The 8646-nt window shown below is 41.6% G+C and overlaps 1 long non-coding RNA gene across 6 annotated transcripts in view; it reads left to right on the top strand.

Moving 5' to 3' along the window:
* LOC113635311 overlaps positions 1-2495 on the top strand; it is a 9461-nt gene extending 6966 nt beyond the window's left edge. For 4 of the 6 annotated variants that reach the window (XR_007139856.1, XR_007139853.1, XR_007139854.1 and 1 more), the window contains one exon: positions 1-2494. This exon is cut by the window's left edge and continues 245 nt beyond it. This is a non-coding gene — a long non-coding RNA (uncharacterized LOC113635311). The other 2 variants (XR_007139855.1, XR_007139857.1) reach the window with 1 other exon arrangement.
* The last annotated feature ends 6151 nt before the right edge of the window (positions 2496-8646 follow it).

Below are 8646 nucleotides of genomic sequence, written 5' to 3'. Positions count from 1 at the left end.
CCACAGAATAAATTGAAAATGAAAAAAAAAATAAAAAGATGCATTTGAAGAGCAGATGTTCAGCTTTAATTCAAGGGGTTGAACAAAATTATCAAGTAAAAGGTTCAGGATCTGCAACCAATTTTATGACTGCCTGAAGTCTGGAGCCCATGGACATCACCAGAGACTGGGTTTCCTCCTTTCTGATACTTTGCCAGGCTTTAACTCAGCTGTCATCAGTTAATGTTTGTTCGTGAGTCTTTCTGCCTTTCGGCCAGGCCTTTTTATGTTGCTGAGCTCACCGTTGCATTCTATTTTTTATTAGCATCCACCAAACTGTTGATCTGGCCACTTCTAATGTTCCTGCTATCTCTCTGATGGATTTGTTTTTTTTTATGAAGAATAATGATGGCCTATTTGACTTGCATGGAGAGCCCCTTTGAAGGGATGATGTAGGTTCACAGCAACAGATTCCAATTGCAAATACCACACTTAGAATCAACTCCAGACCTGTTACCTGCTTCATTGATGGAGAAATAATGAAGGAATAGCCTACACCGGTACATGAAACAGCTTTTTATTCAACTGTCCGATTACTTTTGGTCCCTTAAAAAAGGGGGCTGGCTACACTTAAGAGCTGTAATTCCTAAACCCTTCTTCGATTTATATACCCTCAAATTAAAGCTGAGAGTCTTTACATTATAAATATACAACTATAGCCTGAATATGAAAATGAAGAGAGATTTTATCTTAGTTTTTATTTTATACAAAACATTTTCATCTCGTCTGCACATAGTTCTTAAACACCGGAGACCACTTCTTCAACAACTACACACACACACACACACTTTACCTGGCTTTATGTCATAGCAGTAAGCAATCAAATACACAGAGCACTTTTTAGGTGTCTACAGAAATCATCTATAGTAATCTCTGTCTGCCTCTCTCTCTCTCTCTATAATATATATATATATATGAGAGAGAGAGAGAGAGAGAGAGAGAGGCAGACAGAGAGACAGGGAGACAGAGAGATAGACAGACAGAGAGACAGAGACACAGACGGACAGACTCACAGGCAGAGAGACAGACTGGCAGACATAAGAGACAGGCAGATAGACAGTCTCACAAAGTGTCTACAGAGTACACCATAAACTGCATGTGAATACTGACAGTTACCATGGCAACAATCTGTTCCCATTGGCCATGTTCCAAACATAACGTTTCCTTCACTACATGTCTAAAGAGTGCAAAATGTGCTGGCACTTAGGTTTCGGCAAGCAGTGTATAATAGAAACAGCCTGTCGTCATAGTAACCATGGCATTATGTTTCGTGATTTGGGACACAGCCCTAGTGTCAGTACCTTTAACTTCACCAAGCTTGGGTGATTCAGATCGACTCCCAGTATCATGTGACCCTTTACTGGCCTCGATCTCTGTCTTACTCTCAGGACCAGACTTTATAACCAGACCTGCACGCACACACAAGCACACACACACAGGATCACAATGCAAACACAGACCATTCATTTACTTGTGTGTGTACTAGGGATGTTCCGATCAAGTTTTTTTGCCCTCGAGTCCGAGTCATTTGATTTTGAGAATCTGCCGATTCTCGAGTACCGATCCGATACCTCTATAATACATTAAAAAAGAATAAAGAAGAGCGAATAAACAGATCCAGGATGTTCCTTATTTTTTATTTAATTCATATTTTAACATTCAACAACATCTGTTAACAAACAAAGCACTTCTGTGAGGTAGCTTGAACAATCAAGTAATAATTAACAAATTCTTCACTTATCGACTTTAGTGCAACAGTAAATATAAAAAAGTCTAATATAAAAACAAATAGCACCTCAACTTAAAATACCCAGCAGGCATGTAAACAAAAAAATAAAAAATAAAAGTGCCACAGAGTCTGCACTCCTAACTCTTACTGTCATCACATTAAGGAACAAAACATGGGGTACATCTGATAACAGGACAAGTAATTTGTCAGAAATCTTCTTATAAAGGGCTGGCAGAGCTTTCTTGGTGAAATAGTGGCGAGACGGCATTTCAAATCGAGGTTCTACGTGCTCCATAAGCATAAGAAATCCAGGGTTCTCTACAAAGGCGAATGGCAGGTCACTCATTGCGATCATTTGTGCTATCTTGGCTGTGATGTCCTGTGCCTTTGCGCTGTCACTGGACATTGTTTCTCTCCTCTGCAAACTGACCTGCAGCGTGAACTGACTCGTCTTCGGCTGGGTTGCCTGGGTAAACTCGCTGTATTGTGTCGGGTGTTTGTTTTTGAGATGCCGTATAAGGTTTGTTGTGTTAAATGTAGCCTTTTCCTTTCAACCTCTTGAAATCCCAAGTTTACATATCTCACACTTTGCTATGGCAATGTTGTTGTCATCAACCTTATAATACCTCCAGACGACAGACATACTCGCGCTTTCCACTTCAAGCTGCTTCCGTGTTCTACTTTTAACCAATAGCGTCTCTGCAAACACGAGCTGCTGTTTCTGTGTGAAGTCAAAGGGTCTAACTGTTAAATTTGACATTAAAAAATGTATTCATGCATATGTACAAGTTTAAGATTGCACATGACCGTTTACCAAAAGAAAAAGGGAACTCTTATTATGAAGTCCCCGGAAGTGGTGGCTGAATAAATGGGTTTTCGTTGAACTACTGTAATGTGCATTTTTGTGTAACATTGGTAGCAGAGGATGGTTAGCAACTACAAAGTACCACCAACCTTTGATGAAGGAAAACCATATGAAGGTTGGAAGAATGAAGTCACAATTTGAACCAGAGTTACAGAACTCGAAAAAAGAAACAGGCGCTGGCTGTGGCTTTGGCGCTGTCCGGAAGAGCGAGAGAAACGGCAATGGAAAAACCGGTAGATGATTCGAATAAGGACACTGGCATGGACACTTTACTTGCGAAACTCGATGATTTGTTTCTCAAAGAAGAAAAGGACCAAACGTATGAGGCTTACTCGAGTTTTGACCGGATTATGAAAGATAGCGGTGTTTCCATGACAGACTATATAATCAATTTTGAACAGCGGTACTCAAGGATGCTTCCCGATGCAGTATTAGCATTCAAACTGCTGGACACTGCGTGCTTAGAAGTGAAAGACCGACAGTTAGCTTTGACAGCATGCACTGATTTGACTTTTGCGTCAATGAAGTCAGCACTGAAGAGGATTTTCGGAGGAAAGTCTGCTCCTACAGTGGGGATTAACTAGGAAACAGTTTATGTAACAGAACACAGACGACAAAGGAGCAAGCCATGGTCACAAAATGTTCAGCAAAAGACACCACTGCCTGGCACTAACCCTCTAGACAGGTATGGACGCAGATCAAAATATGGGGTTTGTCAAAGCACATTCCACTGGGCCAAGGACTGTCCACAAAGGTGAGCAAGTCAAGCTGACGGAAGATAGTAAAACAGAGGATATAGAGGAGTGCAATATTACTGCTGAAGCTGTCACTCCAATGGGACAAAAGACTGAGGATGCACAAAGTCTGTGTGATGAGGAAATACTAACTCAGAAAATCTCAGAAAATACTAATCTCAGAAAAAAATTAGCTCAGCAGAAAAAGACAAAATCCTGATGAAGCTTCACAGACTACAGAGACTTCTCACTAGCTCAGGCAATAAAGATGCAGAATATAGTGTCATTCTGGAAAAAATTGTGAGTGAAAGTGAAACATGTCAACGATACAGTAAGACCAAACCAAAGCCTGCTGTTGGACTACCACTGGCATCTCAGTACAATGAAACTGTTGCAGTAGATCTACATGAACTTGAAAAAGGTGTGTGGTATCTCCACATCATTGACCAGTTCACAAGGTTCAGTGCTGGCAGCATATTGACCACAAAGAAATCTTCAGAAATAGTGAAACACTTTGTCCATATTTGGATAAGTGTACATGGTCCACCTCAGAAACTCTTTAGTGACAATGGGGGAGAGTTTAACAATGATGATGTTAGAGACATGGCAGAAAACTTCAACATAGAAATAAAGACGACAGCAGCATATAGCCCATGGAGCAATGAACTGATAGAGCGACACAACCAAACACTTACAGAGATCATACTGAAGGTGAAGACAAGTAATGGCTGTGACTGGAACACTGCATTGGATTGGGCTCTTATGGCAAAGAACACCATGCAGAATGTCCATGGCTACAGTCCTCATCAGCTGTTGTTCGGACAGAATCCAAATCTGCCCTCTGATGGCTTTAGAGGGCATCACAAAAAGTGAGTGGGTGGCAAAACACATCTCTGCTTTACATGCATCAAGAAAGGCTTTTACTTACTTTTACTTTTACATAAGCAGAATGTTCAGAAAGAATACGAAGAGCACTGCATAAACAACTGCGTCACACAGATGAGAAATATAAAATGGGTAACAAAGTGTACTACAAGAGAGTTGATTGTCAAGAGTGGAAAGGACCAGGAGTTGTCATTGGCCAGGATGGTGCAGTGGTGTTTGTCAGACATGGAGGAACCTGCATTAGGGTACACCATCTCAGACTAAGAAAAGTAAATACAGACAGCGGAGATCAACAGAACAATAAGGATGATGATGAAATTGACACAAACAATGTGCAAAGACAGGAGATGATGGGAGATGCTGTCAACACGGAGGGAACTGAAACTTTAACTGGGATGCAACAGAGTTTGACGCAAAAATTGAACACACAGAGGAATCCTCTATGGGGCAGAATGTAGCAGCACAACACACAAGTGACGACATAGGGGCACAAAGTGTTACAGACCAGGGAGCTGATGTTCGTCTAAAAACAGGGCAAGTCCTAAAATACAGAGACCGAGACAGTGGAGCTTTGCACACAGCAAGAGTACTAGGGTGTGCAGGCAAAGCTACTGGTAAATATAAAAACTGGTACAATCTTCTACTCATTGGACCCACTAATGTTGCAGGCAGAAAAGATTCAGTAGATGTATCATGTTTTGAGAGTCTTCAAATAAAACCTGCTGTTACTGATGTCAATACCACAAATGTCAGTGAGAATGTATTCGTGACAAAAGATCCATGAAGCAAACAGAATAGTGTGCAAACTTAAGTCCAAGAAGGTCATTCTAAACTTCCAACACTTTTGCAGAAACAGTGCTCTTAAGATGATTGTGTTCAGCGATGCCTCATTTGGTAATCTTTCAAATGGAGGTACCCAAGGAGGGCACCCGATTCTTCTAATGGGAGAGAACGGAAAATTCTCACCCCTTTCCTGGCAATCAAAGAGAGTCAAGAGAATTGTGCGGAGCACACTTGCTGGTGAAACATTGGCAATGTCTGATGGAATTGACAATACAATTTTTCTGTCCACATTGTTCTCAGAACTAACAACTGGTGATGCTGAACATGCTCCACCAATAATCTGTGTCACAGACAATCATTCACTGGCTGATGCACTAAAGTCCACGAAGTCTGTTTCTGAGAAAAGAGTCCGCCTGGAGAAAGGTAGTATCAAAGAACTCATCCAAACACAGAGTTGAGCAAGTACCGTGGTACAACACAAAAGAACAACTTGCAGACTGCCTTACCAAAAAGGGGGCATCAGCTTATCAGTTACTTAAGGCACTGAATGAAGGACTATGGAAACTGTATTAAACAAAGCCTATCTTTGAGTTCTACTCCAGAGCTTGTTGAAATGTACTAAGTCGTATCCTTGTTCTAGGATGTGGTAGTACAGTATGTTTTGTTAGTACGTTTATATGAAGATGTTTTTGTTTTTTGTTTTTTTAAGAGAGAGAGGGAGTTTGTGAAGTTTAAGTTTAATATACATGCATATGTATATGTCTGTGCTGAATATTGTTTAAGATTGCACATGACCGTTTACCAAAAGAAAAAGGGAACTCTTATTATGAAGTCCCCGGGAAGTGTTGGGGTGGTTGTTGTTTTTTCCCCGAGCACGAAGGTTGAATAAATGGGTTATCGTTGAACTACTGTAATGTGCATTTGTGTGGAACACTAACTCTGTGAGTGAGTGTATATTTGCTCTGTGTGTGTGTGTGTGTGAGAGTGTGTGTGAAGGCAATGGCCATAAGGCGGCTATAAACTCACTCTTGGCTGGTCTTTAAAATACAACAGAAAGTCGGCCTTGATTAAAGAAATGGGAGGAAAGAAGGATCGGTCTTTCACACAGAAATGGAGGCAGACCTCAAAACCTGCACAGCGTGAATATCACCCACAGGCCAAGGCTAATCATAAAGTAATTGAAAGAGGAAATTTACCACATGGCCTCAAACAGGAAAACCGGCATGACACATTCTTCTGTAAAACATACAAGTCGCCCCCACAAGACAAGCACTTTAATAAATCTGATGAGAAAAGGAGTAATGTTTATGTTGATCCAGAAAATGGAACAAAATGACTCCTGAAGAGTGAAGTAAAAGGGATACCGTGGATACATCAGCTCCCGTGTCTAAATCCCGTTTCCTATTTTGGTTTATAGTTGACCTCCATTTTCTTGGACACCTTCTTTATCGAGGGCATCTCTTAATTCCCTACCGGAGGCCGACTCTTCCTAGCGTTTCTTAACTACTTGTAATTTCTAAGTTGAGGTTTGTTTTGAGGCTGTTTTCTTTTTTCTTTGTTCTATGATGTATGTGTGTGTGTGTGTGTGTGTGTATGTGCTGTGTGTGTGTGTGTATGTGCTCTGTGTGAGTGTGTGTATGAGTGTGTGTATGTGTGCGTGTGTATGTATGTGTGAGTGTGTGTGTGTGTATGTGTGTGTGTGTGTATGTGTGAGTGTGTGTCTGTGTCTGTGTGTGTGTGTGTGTGTGTGTGTGTCTGTGTGTGTGTGTGTGTCTGTGTGTGTGTGTGTGTGTGTGTGTGTCTGTGTGTGTGTGTGTGTCTGTGTGTGTGTGTGTGTGTCTGTGTGTGTGTGTGTGTGTGTGTCTGTGTGTGTGTGTGTGTGTGTGTGTGTGTGTGTGTGTGTGTGTGTGTGTGTGTGTCTGTGTGTGTGTGTCTGTGTGTGTGTGTCTGTGTGTGTGTGTCTGTGTGTGTGTGTCTGTGTGTGTGTGTCTGTGTGTGTGTGTCTGTGTGTGTGTCTGTGTGTGTGTGTCTGTGTGTGTGTCTGTGTGTGTGTCTGTGTGTGTGTCTGTGTGTGTGTGTCCTTACACTATAAGCGAGTACACACTGTGGTTTAAGTGTAACTCTGTGTTTCACCTCCACTCCATCACAGATCACAGACTGACGAACCATCACACCGTCACCAATACGAATCCATACGAATCGATCCAACATCAGGAGACACACAGATACACACATGCACGCACACACACAGACACGTCAGAGAGAAAAACCCAAGCAAGAGTCAAACAGGAAGTGAGGGTGAAGCAGGAAGTGTTACCGACGAGACAGTTAGCCCGAATCACAGTGTATGACAGACTGCAGTTGGCTTCAGGGGTGATGGGATACGCCCAGCGGCCAATCAGATCACAGTACACGGAGTCGTACATGTGCAGGTTGGAAACGCGTGCACCGTAGCCATCTTTACTCACAAACATGTGGACCTGATTACCCAAAATCTAACAGGAAAATCAGTGAAAACAACAACACACTGCTACATGCTACTATAACCAGTTGTTTATTCATACAGTTTACTTTGTACAAAACTGCTAACTCTGGCTAGCATGATGAAAAAGCTGAATAAAGTTACTAGTGTGTGAGGTGTGTAAGTGCTCTGACCTCCTCGTTGACGAGAATCTGATAGTCGAAGTTATCAGTGAAGAGTTCAGCCACCTGAGGAACAGTCATACTGTACACTTGTTTTGTACAGGAGTGTGTGTGTGTGTGTGTGTGTGTGTGTGTGTGTGCACTGCACTTGCACGCTTTGTGTTCTGAAACACAAACCCACGGATTTTTTTTTGTTCTTAATCTTCTTTAGAAAAACTAATTCAGTTAGATGCAACCCTGAATCAATCTGGGCTAATTTATCTTAATTTTACAATCGAGAATAAGCGATGGTGGGCTTTCGAACTTAATCTTCAGTTCAGTGCTTAGCTCTGTGACTGTGTGTGTGTGTTTCTGTGAGTTTGTGTTCGCCTGTGTGTGCCTGTGTGTGTTTGTTTGTTTGTTTGTTTTGGTGTGTGTGTATGCACACACACACACACACACACACACACACACACACACACACACACACACAGGCGAACACAAACATGAGTGCATGTGTGTGTGTGTGTGTGTGTGTGTGTGTGTGCATACACACACACCAAAACAAACAAACACACAGGCACACACACGCACACACAATAAACAATAAACTTCATGATATTATGCCATGATTTTAAGTAAAATAAGCAGAAATTATTAAATATTATTTTGGATAACCACTAGCTGGTGTATGTCGGTAGATCATATTTAGGTGTTTCGGTAGATCATATTTTTCTGCTTGGCAAAGGCATTTCAAAAGTGTGAAATATTTACAAATGTGTAGCTATTTTTTTCTGGAGACCTAATGAGATGCAATGCCCAATCTGTGTGTGTGTGTGTGTGTGTGTGTGTGGTGTGTGAGTGTGTGTTTTGGGTGCGTGTGTTAGTGGACATTTTGTGTGTGCATTTTTTTTTCTGTATGTATGGTCATTGTGCTGAAAAGGGCAAAAGTGTGACCTATTGCCCCACTAAATGTGGCTGGGTCAAAT

Source organism: Tachysurus fulvidraco, unplaced genomic scaffold, assembly GCF_022655615.1.
Source record: "Tachysurus fulvidraco isolate hzauxx_2018 unplaced genomic scaffold, HZAU_PFXX_2.0 HiC_scaffold_510_np12, whole genome shotgun sequence".
Lineage (NCBI taxonomy): Eukaryota > Metazoa > Chordata > Actinopteri > Siluriformes > Bagridae > Tachysurus > Tachysurus fulvidraco.
Note: the sequence above shows the minus strand (reverse complement) of the source record. Positions and strands in the feature narration are given on the sequence as shown.